Consider the following 15,195-nt stretch of genomic DNA (forward strand, 5'->3'; position numbering starts at 1 on the left):
TTGATTACATTATAAAACGTTTTTCTAGCTTTAATTTTCTTTGGGATGTCTTTCTCAGGCAGATGCAATAGCCCTAGCAGGGAAAGTGGAACAATCACTTCTTTTTCGATTTGTAAGTGTGTAATTACATTTTTTTCTGTGATCCAATCACATGCTATTTTAAGCATAGATGCCCAATTGTAGAAGTTGATATTAGGCATTCCTAAACATCTGTAGTCCCTATTCTGCATCAGTTTTTCCATTGCTACTCGCACTTTCGACCCTTTCCAGAAGAATTGGGTACACTTTTTATAAAAATTCTTTATATCTTCGTCTTTTAATAATAAAGGAAGTTTTTGCAGAAGAAATAGTATCTTCGGAAAGATAATCATTTTAATTAGATGTATTTTGGCTGAAAGTGCAAGTGGAAAATATTTCCATCTTTCTAGCTTATCTGTAATTGATTTCCAGAGTTTGTTATAGTTTACTTGTACCAGCCTGCCGGATCTCTGCTTACATATATACCCAGATATTTAATAACATTCTCTGCCTCTTTTAATGGATGGAAGTCTAAGCTCCCCTGTCCTTATTTAACCAGAGAATATCTGACTTAGATGTATTTATTTTATATCCCGAAAAAGAACTATACATATTTATAATTTCCAATAGACAAGGGATATTCTTTTTTGAATACCAAAAGATCATCTGCGTATAGGGATAGGACGACTCTAGATTTCCCCACCTTAATGCCTTCTAACTCCTTTCTGAAACAGATTGCTAACGGTTCTATTGATAAATTAAACAATAATGGCGACAGTGGGTAGCCCTGCCTGGTGCCCTTGGCTATAGTTATTTTATTGGAAATGGATCCATTAATTAATAAGGTTGAAGTGGCGTCTTTATATATTAAATCAATAAACCTATTAAATTGGCCAGTGATTCCAATTTTTTTTAATGATGTTAATAGTTGATCTCATGTGATTGAATCAAAGGCTTTTTCTGCGTTGATTGCTATGAGTGCCATGTCCATGGCACTTTTACTTTTATCAGTTTGTTTCTGCACCTTAAGCCAAATGTTACCTTGCATAAAACCCGTCTGGTCTTGATGAATTATTGGGTCTATCATTTTTTTAAGCCTAGTTGCTAATATTGTCGTTAGCAGCTTCTAGTCGTTGTTTCACAGAGATATCGGCCTATATGAATCAACTTTCTCTGGATCCTTTTCTTTTTTAAGAATTAGATTTATAACTGATGCTGAAAAGTAAGGGGATACCATATTGTTTTGTATATAATAATTGTTAAATAAGTCTTTTAGCGTGGGCATTATTTGTTCTTTAAGAATTTTTTAAAATTCTATCGGTAATTGATCTGGCCCTGGGGCTTTCCCAGAGCTAGATACTTCAATTGATTTTTAACATTTTCTCTTGTTCTATGGGGGTATTGAGAATTTCTAAGTTTTCCCTAGACAATTTTGGAACTTGTATGCTCTTCCAGAATTTATATTTGTTACTATTATTTATTTATTGTTCTGCATAAATGTTTTTAAATTAATTTAAAAAAAAATCTCCTTAATTTCTGCGGTATTTGTATATCTTTGCCCGTTATTTATAACAGCATTTATGCATGTTTTTTTTTTCTTATGGGCATTTTCTAGAAGTGCTAACCATCTCATAGTTCTCCCATTAAAGCTACTAAAAAGGGCCTTTTTTTTAAGGTCTCTCTGATATATTTTATGATTAAGAAAATTATTCCTTTCTAGTTTTTTTTCTTGATAGTTTTTCCATAATTGATTTGTGGGGTTTTCAATATATCTTTTAAAGCTGTTTCTTAGCGTATTCAAGAGTTGTAATTCTCTTGCTTTAAACTTTTTTATTTTTTTATAATAAGCCATACTTTTATTTCCCCATTGAAGTATGCCTTCCCTGTTTCCCAAAGTATTTCTGTTTTTTCACTATATGTCCTGTTAAAGTTAATAAACTCGTTCCATTTACTTCTCATCCAGTTTTGGAAATAGATGTTATTTAACAAGAATCTAGGGAAAAAGAAACAGCTATTCGGGGGTCTTCCTTGAAGCTTGTTGTGTATAAGAAGAGATATGCTAGCGTGGTCAGATATATATATACTGTATATAATTTATTTTTGTATTTAATTCCATATGTAGTAATTTCTCGCTGACTAAAAAGAAATCTAATCTGAAAAAGATCTAATGTATTTTGGACTCACACGAGTACAATTTTTGATCGGGATTTTGAATCCGCCAGATATCCTTTACCCTTAAGGTTTTGCATATATTAGCAAGTATTTTAGCTTCTTTGTTATATTGCCTACTATATTTTTTATTTAATCTGTCAAGTTTTGGGTCCATCGTCATGTTATAATCTCCTGCTAGGATTAAGTAGGACTCAGAGTACGTTGTCAATTTTAATACTACTTTACTCCAGAATTTCTCGTCTAGATAATTTGGACCATATATGTTACATATAGTATATCTTATTCCTGTAATCTCTACATGTAAAATAATAAATCTTTCTTTTGGATCTAGCTCTTGGGAAAGGATTTTGTATTCAAGATTCTTATTAAAAAGACATGCTACTCCTTTTTTCCTCCCCTTGCATGGCGTGGCAATTACCTCCCCCACCCATTTAATTTTTAATTTATTTACTTTACTGTACTTTAGGTGTGTCTCTTGAATAATAGCAATGTCTGGTGCATCTTTTTGAAGATAACATAATCCGTTTCCTCTTAATCGGTGATGTTATACCCCCCACGTTCCAGGATACAATATTCAGACCTAATTTAGTCATTTTAGAGTGTTATGCAAGAATAAGGGGCACCACCTCCTGTATAAGGGGAGAGAGGGGGGAGGGAGCCAAACCACAAGCCTCAAAATCTCTTGATCAATAAAATCAGCCTTTATATAAAACTTGGCCACAATAGCACCCAAAATAAAACATTTTTTCCTTGTTGACATACACTTTGCCCAAAGCATATCATCTAAGTGTCAGATCTGACACATATCTTATTCTAAATCATGTATATTTATATACACATCCTCAAAACTAATGTATTATGTCAAATTATCAATAAACTGCTCTGCTGCCTGCCTAGCCTCAAATATTCTTACTTCTGATTTATATATCACTCTCAATTTTTTATATATCACTCTCAATTTTGCTGGATAAATAACAGTTGCTTGTATACCCATATTTATTAGTTGTGTGCAAATTGGTGTTAATTATTTCCTTTTTTTGGATGTGTCTATTGAAATATCTTAAAAGATGGCTCATTATTTATTTTGAGGGGGAATACTTTTTTATATTGTCTTAGTATGTGTACCTTGTCTTGAAAGTTAAGTAGTTATGATTAACGCCCTTCTTGCATATTTGATTCCCACTTGTTCTCTCAGCTGACCTATTCTATGTGCCCTTTCTACAGCTATGGGGCTATTGATTCCTAATAGTTCTGGGAGTTTTACTGTTGCAAAGTGTAATAGGTCCTTGTACTCTGAGGTCTCGGGCAATCCTATGACTCTTAAATTATTTCTACGTGCCCTATCTTCCATATCTTCCATCCTATTTTGTAGAGCCAGAATTTACTTTTCGTGATTTTTAATCATTTGATCTTGTGTAATAGTTAAATCCTCAAGGTCCGAAACCCTATTTTCAACCTCTGTAATTCTTGTGGAAAATTGTCTAGCTTCTGATGTTAGGAGGGAAAGTTCCTTACGTAATTGATCAAATTGTGGCTTGATCATCTCTGAGATCTGTCTTACTATATTTTGTGCATCTATTGTATTCGTTGAGCTTCCTGTATCCATACTGGTGTCAGCTAATAACTCGTATTATTCTTACTTTTTATTTTCTTTTTGTTTGGGGAGCAAGCGTGAATAACGTGTACTATCCTAGAAGCCTCAACAATATATTGAGGCAATACTGTGTGCTATGTGGTATACAAACCCCCCCCCAAAAAAACCCCTGTGTTTTACTCCGTAAAAGCTTTACAAGTTAAGCTGCGATTATGTACTTATCAGTGCCTGACTGACATATTTTTGTCAGACATCCCTTTGTGACGTGTATTTGCCCCTCAATTATATAATATTATTGAAATGCTTATTTTTTTGACTAATTAATAGCTGACTTCAGCGTGTACTCTTAGGACTTTCTTTCCACCTTTTCTTTTTCCCCCATATTGTACCAACAGAGAAAGTTATTTCTTATTTAATTGTAAAAACTTGTAAGCTCTATAATGACCCTTTAGATTGTACTTACAGTCGGTATAGAATATCCCTTTGTTGTTTAATATACTATTAGAGTACCTCTCATATGGTCATCTAGGCCTATCAGTCTCACATTAAATACAGATCAACAAACCAACAATCCCCACATAAATATGGATAAGAGATGAGCAGAATCTAGCTCTATACGATGCACCCCCTCCCAGCTTTTCACTCAGCAAGTGTCCAAAAATGTCCAGCCAGTTTCTGTGTATTGTCTCTCCAAACTTATTTAAACCCGGACAAGATAGGATCGGAGGAGAAGGAGTGCTAATCTCCACTTATTGTGTCCTCAGATAGTTCTTTTATCCACGTTTTTAATAGCTCTGAATAACTATCCTTATATTCAGCCTTTCTAGCCACTTTATACTATAAGTTTATATTGCCTTATATAGCCCTGTTCTCGATTACCCTGTATTTACCAAAGTTCACTGGCTAATTTTCCTTAGTAGCACCATATGCTTTTTTTTCCTTCTCCTTTCTGTTTCCTTCTCCCTTAGATCACCCTTAATAGGTGAGTGACCATCCCCCTGATTAAGCTTATATATTCCTGTATCTTGGCATCAAAGTTAATATAGACAGTCAGGTTATGCACCCTCGTATCCCCTTGACAAGCTAATATAATAGGAGAAAAGTTACTTATCTTTTCCCTCTGATAATGGGATCTCCTCCGTAGCGATGATTATGCTTTGTAATTAGGCATGGTATTCAGTCAAGGGTTCTCCTTTTGCAACAAAATTTAATCTTTACTGATTGGAAGGAAAAAACAATTGATACCCATATGAGTGTGGGCCCAGCTCCAACACGCTTGTCTGTATGGCTCCAAGGGACCTTTCTGCGGCTATCATTCCGTGTGGTAGCTCTTTTTAGGCTCACCTCCTACTCCACCAAGTACAGTGCAGTGTACAGCATGTGGACGCTTCCCACTACGACTTCAAACTTTGGTAGAGATTATGGGAGGATCCTGCACCTGCAAATTGTAGCTTTGTATGCTATCCCCGCTTCTTTGGTCTCCCTTCAGCGCTGTAATACTTGCAATATTGAGTCTGTGATTGTAGCTTCCCAGACTGTCCCTGACAACTGGGACCACTTTGTCAATTTCTGCAAGCCTTCACCTTGGGAGGGCAATTTACCCCAGTGCTCCTTGTTCCTGTAAGCACTATGGGGTCTTTCTGCATCAAATTGAATGGCATGCGTTCTCCCACAGCATGGACATTCTGCTACACGTGTGCGTAGCTCCGCCTTCCGACTATAGTATCTTCCGTACTGCTAAATGACAGAGAGATTATGTTGCCGATGGTCTTACCTCATCTAAAAGAACACCTGATGCCCTTATCTACACAAGCTGTTAATTTGTCATCGGCAACAAGAAGTTTGAAGTGTTTCCTCACTATCCCACACATTTGTCTGTATTGGGCACTATGTCCTGTGACAAAAGTCACACCTCTAAATTGATTAGTGGTCTCATTAGAGGGGCTCTCAGTAGAGTCCTGTAAAAAGGTGATCTCGCTCAATCCCAGCCACTTCCATACAGGCTTGGTCTATGACTCTATTTGAGTAACCCCTGTGTTTCAGACGTGAACTTAATTCATCTGCTCTATTTCGATAAAGACTCCAATTCTCAAATAGAGTCATAGACTGAGCCCGTATGGAAGTGGCTGGGATGATCGAGATCCCTTTCACCTGACTCTACTGAGGGCCCCTCTAATGAGACCACTAATCAATTTAGAGGTGTGACTTTTGTCACAGCACATAGTTTAAATCTGTATTATAATTATAAGTTTCATATTAGGATGTGGGGGTTGCACCCTTGAGCCTGTTTAACAAATTATCATTCAGCTGTGAGTGTTTTGTGTTTTAACCAATAGCTGTTTAGGTAAGGAAATAAGTAGTGAGTTTCTCACTTCTAAGTAAAGCTATGACTATGGCTCTTTAGCTGAAACACGTAAGCTTTACCTACACAACAGTTTTTTATTCTTTTTGTTTTAAAACTTTGTTGTTGTGATTATGGACTTTTAATTACTCTTGTTTAGATACAATAAAAACTACGTTTTATATAATTGGATATTGCTCTGCCTTTTTTGTCTATTTTTGTCTATCTTGTCCAGCATATAGCTATTATCCACCCTTGTCTACTTCCATGAGAGTTTTGAGCCCACCTATAATGCTACGGACTGAAGCCGCTTAGGATTTCTAAACTTGCACAACATACTGATCCTTGCTGCAACGAATTGGCCAGTACAGGGCACACCCATGTCACACCCACATCTTGGCGTTCTGGAGGAAGAAAGCCTGGAGCAATATTGGGTGTATCTACAACAGAACAGCCCTGCTCTGATCTCACCGCAGCAGCCCAGGAGCGACTGGTACAACTTAAACGCCCACGACTTGGCGATTAGTAGGAGAATTACCTGGAACATTACGGGGTGAGTTCTTTCCAGAGTGGACATTACTGTCATCTATTATAGACACATCTCCTTTCCAGTATCAGAGGGATATCATTTTGAAGAGGTTTTATTACCTCACTGCAGACCAGAACATTTGTGATTATATCGGCTGGTGGAGGGATTCGCTTAACAGATCATCAGGTGAGAGATTGACCCAGAGATGCATAGAAGGGGTTTGAAGCGAGCATGATCATAATTGGATGTTGCTTTTTAGTCTAATACATATGTATACTTGTATGCCCCTTATCTGAGGTCTCTCTCCCTATATTGACTTTATCTCTTCTACCATAAGCATTGGCATATGTGGACTCCTCTCATGAGTTCAATTAACTTTTTTTATTGCTATCTTTGAGTAGTAACCCTTCAGCTAGAGTATATATTTGAAGGAATTATTGGTCGCTTATCCTATAGTGTATTAACCAAAGGAGCTCCCTTAAGTTCCTACAGCCCTTGAAAAAAATAGCCTAAATAAGAACCCTAACTTATGTGTCCAGAAAAGCTGCTAGATCAATATTGCGGTTAAGACCCACTGGACCCCTGGACCCATAACACCCAATTTATGGATCCAGTATGTCTCCCGCTTCCTAAGGCTTAGGAGGCAACTCCCCCCCCCCCCTCTTATTGCGCTAGTTAAATGCTTAATTGCAATGATTGTAAGCCCGGTGCTATCTTTATTAGTTGTCTCTAAAAATCCGCCAAAACCCCATGACTATCAAGCCCAGGCTTTTATGTTTCTCAGGTGTTCACTAAATCTTGTTCTTCACAGGGTGCTTAGTGCGACCTATGTAAATTTTATCACATAAGCACCTGAGGAGATAAACCACATAGCATGTTTTGCAGGTCATTAGATTTTATATGTACTATCTCCCTTAGCTATTCCAAAAGTCTTATTCTGTGGGTCTAAATGAATACAACATTTGCAATGTTACATACCTCAATGTGTGAGTGTATACTTGTGAGTGTACATCTTTTAACTTTTTTATTGTAAACTGCTATTTGGTTAATCTGCACTTAGATCGCCTGTGCACTTTCTTGCGCACCATTTGTTCAGTTTTACAGATCGTTCTTGGAAGCTGTCTTTTAGCCACGGAGATCACAACAGTGAGCCAAGAAGGAGCTGCACATTGGATACATAGGAATTACAGAGTTACAAAAAGACTATGTATATTTTCCTTCTCTGAAGTTTCCCAATCATTTAACTACGGATGGACTTTAAGTGATCACATACGGTCACATATGTTTGATATTATATGCATTTAAATATTGTGGTGCTTCCAAATATTGTTGAGAAATACTATTACATTAAACAAATGTTAGCATGCTGTACAAACATTCGAAACAACAAATATTTTAAAAATTTGTTTCATTTTTCAATGTTGGAAAACATTTGCCCTCTCTAATATTAAAGGAATTTAAAAAAGTTTCCAATTTACTTCTTTTATCAAATTTGATTAGTTCAATGATATTCTGTGTTGAGAGATACCTAGGTAGGCATCTGGAGCACATGACAAGAAATAGTGCTGACATCTAGTGCTCTTGCAAATGGATAATATTTTAGCAAAACTGCTGCCATATAGTGCTCCAAAATGGGCTGACTCCTTAGCTTACATCCCTGCTTTTCAACAAAAGATATCAAGAAAATGAAGAAAAATTCATAATAGAAGTAAATTAGAAAGTTGTTTAAAAGCACATGCTCTATCTGAATCATGAAAGAAAAAATGTTGGGTTACATACCCCCTTTAAACACCTTTTGCTTGACCCAATCTCCCTTGAGAGGTCAGAAAGTGAGTTCTGTAACGTGCAAACGCTGCAAATCAGATTGCTAGTTTAGGCGATTTGCAGCATTGTAAAAACTTAGGTGACAGATTTCAGGTTAGTATGGCTTTGTTTAAATTTTTGGTGTTACATTTTGGTTCTTTTTAGTGTTTAAAGGGACATGAAACCCCAAATGGTTCTTTCATGATTCTGATAGAGAATACAATATTAAACAACTTTCTAATTTACTTCTATTATTTAATTTGCTTCCTTCTCTTTTTATTCTTTGCTAAAAGGTTTATCTATGAAAGCTCAGGAGAAGCAGAGAACCTAGGTTCTAGCTGCTGATTGGTCGCTGCATATATTTACCAATTGTCATTGGCTCACCTATGTGTTCATTTAGAAACCAGTAGTGCATTCCTGCTCCTTCAACAAATTATACGAAGAGAATAAAACAAATTATATAATAGAAGTAAATTTGGAAGTTGTTTAAAATTGTATTCTCTATCTGAACCATTAAAGAAAAATTTTGGTTTTCATGTCCCTTTAAGTATTATCGGCTTCCATTTTTCACCCACTCTATGTACTACCTCCCTCCGTTTCATAGCTGCACAAAAAAATTGTAAAGTGTTAAATGTAACATCCCCCCGCCCCCCATTTTCATTTAACATCTAGCAACTTGTTAATTTTAGAGGCAAAATGACAACTTAGAGTATATTGCTTAGCAACTCTAACAATGAACATACACAGATATTTTTAAATATGTGGCAAGCAAATTTTTTTTACATCTATGTCTGGCTACTATGTTAATATATTTTTATTCATGATTTTAAATAATGCAATTAGATCATTATTCATTATTATTTATGATATATATATATATATATATATATATATATATATATATATATAGTATAAAGTTTATGCTAATATGGAAATAAAAGGGGGCTTTGGTCGATCAAAGGAAAGTTTTTTGACACAGGTTATTATACATGCACTGACACTTAGTTTCATGTCTGTAACTCAATACTTGCTTAAAGTTAAGTCTGAGTTCTTTTATTAATTTGTTATTAACCACCATAGGGTTAAACACGTAGATATATAGTTAATTTGGGAGCCAAAAGCTTTGCAGCTTTTGAGCAGATCACAGCTGGTGAATCGCCTGGTTGTGCGACTGCTGCTACTGATAGGCTAGCCAGCCATTACCTGTTAAAAAGCTGCAAGCCTTACAGCACCAAAGTGGACATTTACCTATGTGTTTAATTAATTTTAATGGGTTAAGAACATAGTAAGTCACCTAATTCAAACATGGCATGCTCTAAAATATGTGTGCATGTTATTTTTTGCATTAGAATGTCTGTTTAAAACAAAGTAAGGCTATGATTACGGCAATCTGCCGAAACGCGTAAGCCCGTGTGCTGCGCTCTCCTCTCCATACATGTGGCAGGCTGTCACAATTCTTTAAAGCTCAAGTTTTAAATTATTTTTGAAATAAAAAGTTTGTTTTATATATACGGAGTGTGGTACTGCATTTTTCTTCTTTAAAACAAAGTATGCTCAGAAAACCAAAAGCCTATAAAATACCTACTTTTTTTAGTAACAACTATATATAGGACTTCTAAATAGATGTTATATCAGAGAGTAAAGGGTGCTAGCAAAATTCTATCCAAAAAAAGAAACAAAGAAAAAACAGCATCATTGTATGAAACCACCATTTCGTTATACTGGATTAACTCCCCCAGAAATATTTGGGTAATAACTGAAAATACCATCATTTTATATTAAATTGTAAAACAATAAATAATTATACATCTGATAATTTAAAAGATGAGTTAATGTTTCCTCTCTGAAGTCATTTTCAATGTTCCACTGAAAATATGAATTAAGCACTGCATACTAATAATGCACACAAAATAATACAAAATACCGCAAAATAATAAAAAAATACAGCAGAATAAAACAAAATACAGCAAAATAATACAAAAATACAGCAGTAGTAGGTGCAGTACTACAGTTCTGCAGTAGAAGTATAGTAGCAGTACTGCTGTAGTGGTAGTGTAGTAGAAGCAGCAGTATTTCTGTAGAGGTATAGTAGTATTCGTACTGCTGTAGTGGTAGTGTAGTAGTATTACTGTAGAAGTATAGTAACAGTACTGCTGTAATGGTAGTGTGGTAGTATTGCTGTAGAAGTATAGAAGCAGTTCTTCTGTAGTGGTAGTGTAGTAGTATTGCTGTAGAAGTTTAATAGCAGTACTGCTGTAGTGGTAATGTAGTAGCAGCAGTATTGCTGTAGAAGTATAGAAGCAGTACTGCTGTAGTGGTAGTGTAGTAGTATTGCTGTAGAAGTATAGTAGTAGTACTGCTTTAGTGGTAGTGTAGTAGCAGCAGCAGTAGCGGTATTGCTGTAGAAATATAGTAGCAGTACTGTTCTAGTGGTAGTGTAGTAGTATTGCTTATCAAGAACTATTGAGCGAAGGGAACTGTATTCACAGAATTATATATACTAATTTAACAAAGTAAAAACAAGGGTGCAGACTCTTCAATAATATAATTTCTAATATTGAGAAAGAGAAGATTAGGATAAGTAATCCAAATTAAAAAAAAAGACAGGGAATTCTTAGCGCTTAGTATCACAAGTCACTACATAAATCCTCATATGTGTATCAAGGCAACCGTTCCCTTACATACCAGTTTGGGGTTGCTCTCTAAAAGAGGTGTTGTGGTGTTCTCGTTCGATACTTTGTTTCTGTGATCTATATTATTTTCTAGGTTGTTTGGCATATTGACGCTTTTGATGTGTAACATTTGGATGGTTTCATTGGTTACTACATAGATCCTCATGTGTAATCAAGGCAACAGTTCCCTAATATACGATTGTGGGGTTGCCCTCTGATATAGGTGTTGTAGGTTTCCTATTTTTGAAACTCCCTACCTTTTGATGCCTTATTATAATTTGTAATTATAGGAGACATCTCCCAGATGCATCACGATTGGTCAGATTCTTTGTATGTAATATGTTTTCTTGTATTCAATTTATTTAATTTGATTTTTGATTTTCTTTGCACCTTATGGATATGAAATCATATTGAAATAAACACATATGATTTGTGGAAGAATTAAGTGAATGAGTGCTGAATTCCCAGTCTTTTTTGATTAGGATTACTTATCCTAATCTTCTCTTTCTCAATATTAGAAATTTTAATAGTATTGCTGTAGAAGTATAGTAGCAGTATTGCTGTAGTGGTAGTGTAATAGTATTACTGTAGCAGTATAGTAGCAGTACTGTTGTAGTGATAGTGTAGTAGTATTGCTGTAGAAGTATAGTAGCAGTACTGCTTTAGTAGCAGTAATAGTAGCAGCAGCAACAGTAGTAATAGTGGTAGTAGCAGCAGTAGTAGTGATAGTATCCTTCCTGGTAAAATATTTTATGAATAAATTTAAATAAATAAATAATTAGCAGCAGTTTAACAGTTGAGCTGTTGTAGTAACAGTAGCAGCAGCAGCAGTAGTAGTTATTATTATTATTAGAGGCAGTAGTAGAGTTAGTAATAGTAGTAATATTAGTAGTCAGGTTCTAAACATCTACTACTTGGCTGTTGTAGTGTGTGTGCACATAAAAAGATAATTCTTATTTTGACAAGTTGTTTATTTAAAGGGTCATGAAACCCACATTTTTTATGTCATGATTTAGAAAAAGCATATAATTTTAAACAACTTTCTAATTTACTTCTATTATCCAATTGGCTTTATCGTCTTGATATCCTTTGCTGAAAAGCATATCTTGATAGGCTCAGTAACTGCTGATTGGTGGCTGCACAAAGATGCCTCGTGTGATTACCTCACCCATGTGCATTGTTATTTTTCAACAAAGGGTATCTAAAGAATGAAGCAAATTCGATAATAGAAGTAAATTGGAATATTGTTTAAAATAGTATACTCTATCGGAATCATGAAAGAAAAATTTTGGGTTAAGTGTTCCTTTAACAACAGTTTACAGGTATTTGCTGTGTGCTGATAATGAAGTTATTTTGATGTATAAATACAGTAGCTGAATTCATCAGTATTATGGTCTGGGAACACTGAGGGCTAGATCACGAGTGGCACGATTACTTGTGCGAGTAATAAGGGGTGTATTTCAGGTGTTTGCACGCTTCTGAAGTGTTATTACGAGTTGAAAGTAAACACATTTGCTTGAGCAAAATTTAATTTAACTTGCGTCAGGATAGCGTGACTTTAGAACTCTGGTTATCTGTTAATCTTGAATAAAAAGTTGCAAAAAAATACATGAAAAATAAATTTAAAGGGATACTAAACCCAAATTATTTCTTTACTGATTCAGATAGAAAAACATATTTATGAAATATTCATATTTAATAAAGTGTTTAACTGTGTATTTACTATGTATTTCACATTTCAATGTTCTTCACATAGGGGAAAATATTCTAAGTATTTTAAAATAGATATTCCTTTATTTATCTATATATATCTATACCTATATATATATATATATATATATATATATATATATATTTATATATATATATATATGTGTGTGTATCGATATGTAGTGTACCAAAAAAAACATCATATATATAGAGAAATATGTAGTTAAGAAGAAATAGGCTTAATCTGCTATTTGTAGGACATGGAATATGAAATAATATTTCATGTTGGGTTAGCACACTTGGTTAAGCACATTTGGGTAGCTGTAAATGTACACAGTGTGAGTAATGTTATGGTACATAAAAACAAGACTACTATGTAATTTGATGATCAGTATAGGCACTGTTCTTGGTCATTTTTTTGTACTAAAATAGGGTTCTCTGATACTTGTACATCGTTTTCACATATAATAGTTTAAAATATTTCCATTTGTTATCTTAGCATCAAAGATGACAGTGTACCTCCAGTGTGAAACCAGTTTGTAGCAAACAGTAGACAAGTTTTACCTGGTGATCTAGCAGTAGTAGCTGGAATGTTATTACATGTAACATCTATATGCCCAGTACTCTCAGCGGCATTTGTCACTGCACTGTTGAGTTAGCTTTCTGCCACTGAAAGCTATTAGAATACATATTATAAAAATTCTTACCAAGGGTCGAAATGTATGAATACTGGCAATGTGCATAGCACTTGGTTATAAATCATTATCTATTAATATCTGTTTTCATTTCCTGTTCATATCTGCCATGTCCCTAGCAAACATATCTCTGCCTTTCTCTTCTTTCTTCCTGCCAGCACATCTTATTAGCACTTCTGGCTTTGTGCAAAGAGGAAAGGTATTTCACATGTCTTTAATTACTCAGAGTATTTGTACACTTTTTACTTGACACCAAAGTTCAAACACCTGCCAAAATAGTATCCAATGTATCTGACCTGCAGCAACACTAAAATAAAAACTTTGTCTGCTATAAAACAGATAGATTAATATGTTAGATTAAATATTTAAGTAACATATTGACTTTTATACATTTAAAATAGGACATTTGTGACATTGCCAGTCACATTATTAATTCATTAATTAAATAATTAATTAATGTATGTATTTATTCATTAATTAATTAATACTACATTCATTCATAGAAAATAAGTAGCACCAGTCACTTTATTCATTCATCTGCATATATACAGGAAATGTTAATTTGACATATATAAAGCCTAATTTCAATGGCTGTACAGTTAAAAGGACAGTGTACTCAGGCAAACAGCAGGTAAGGGTTTATTGCATTGAAAGCTGCTGCAAGAAACTCCCTTTAAAAAAGGGCTGGTCTCTCAACTCCCACTGGGAAATTGATTTCTTCTGAAGCCTCTTGTTCATGTGCCCACCCAAGAGAAACAGCATTACTTTAGAGGCCATTCTGGAGTCATTTGATGATCATCAAACTACAACCCCAATTCCGAAAAATTGGGACAGTATGGGAAAATGCAAAAAAAAACAAACAAAAGATGGTATTTGAAAATTCAATTCACCTGTACTATATTTACTTTGTGATTTTTTTTTTTTTTTAAATATACACTCCATTTCAAATCTGATGACTGAAACACATTCCAAAAAATTGGGAAAGGGGCAATTTAGGACTAATAGCGATGCGATAAGTTGAAATAAGAAGGTGATGTGAAACAGGTAAGGCAATTGGGTTAATCATAGTATATAAGGAGCCTCCAAAAAAAGCCTAGTCCTTCAAGAGCAAGGATGGGTTGAGGCTAGCCAATCTGACAACAGATGCGTCAGCCAATAATCCAACACTTTGAGAACAACATTCCCCATAGACTAATCAGTAGGATTTTGGGCATTTTCAACATTTACATGTTCACAATATAATTAAAAGATTCAAGGAATCCGGTCAAATCTCGGGTGAGTAAAGGGCAGAGGCCAGAAACCACTTCTGACATGCTCGTGATCTCCGATCCCACAGACAATACTGTCTCCAAAAAACGTCATGAGGGTCTGTAAAGGATTTCCTGACATGGGCTCGTGGAATACTTTTGTAATACCTTTGGTGCAGTCAACACCATTCACCGCTGCATCCACAGATGCAAGTTAAAGCTTTAACTAATGCAAAGCAGAAGCCATAATCAACACTGCTCAGAAGCGCAGCTGACTTCTCTGGGTTCGGTCTTATCTGAGATCGACAGTAGCACAGTGGAATCGCGTTTTTTGGTCAGACGAGTCAACATTTCAAATAATCTTTGAAAAAAACAGCCGTCGGGTTCTCCGGGCCAAAGAGGAAAAAGACCACC

This window comes from Bombina bombina, chromosome 5 (genome assembly GCF_027579735.1).
Source record: "Bombina bombina isolate aBomBom1 chromosome 5, aBomBom1.pri, whole genome shotgun sequence".
NCBI classification, from domain to species: domain Eukaryota; kingdom Metazoa; phylum Chordata; class Amphibia; order Anura; family Bombinatoridae; genus Bombina; species Bombina bombina.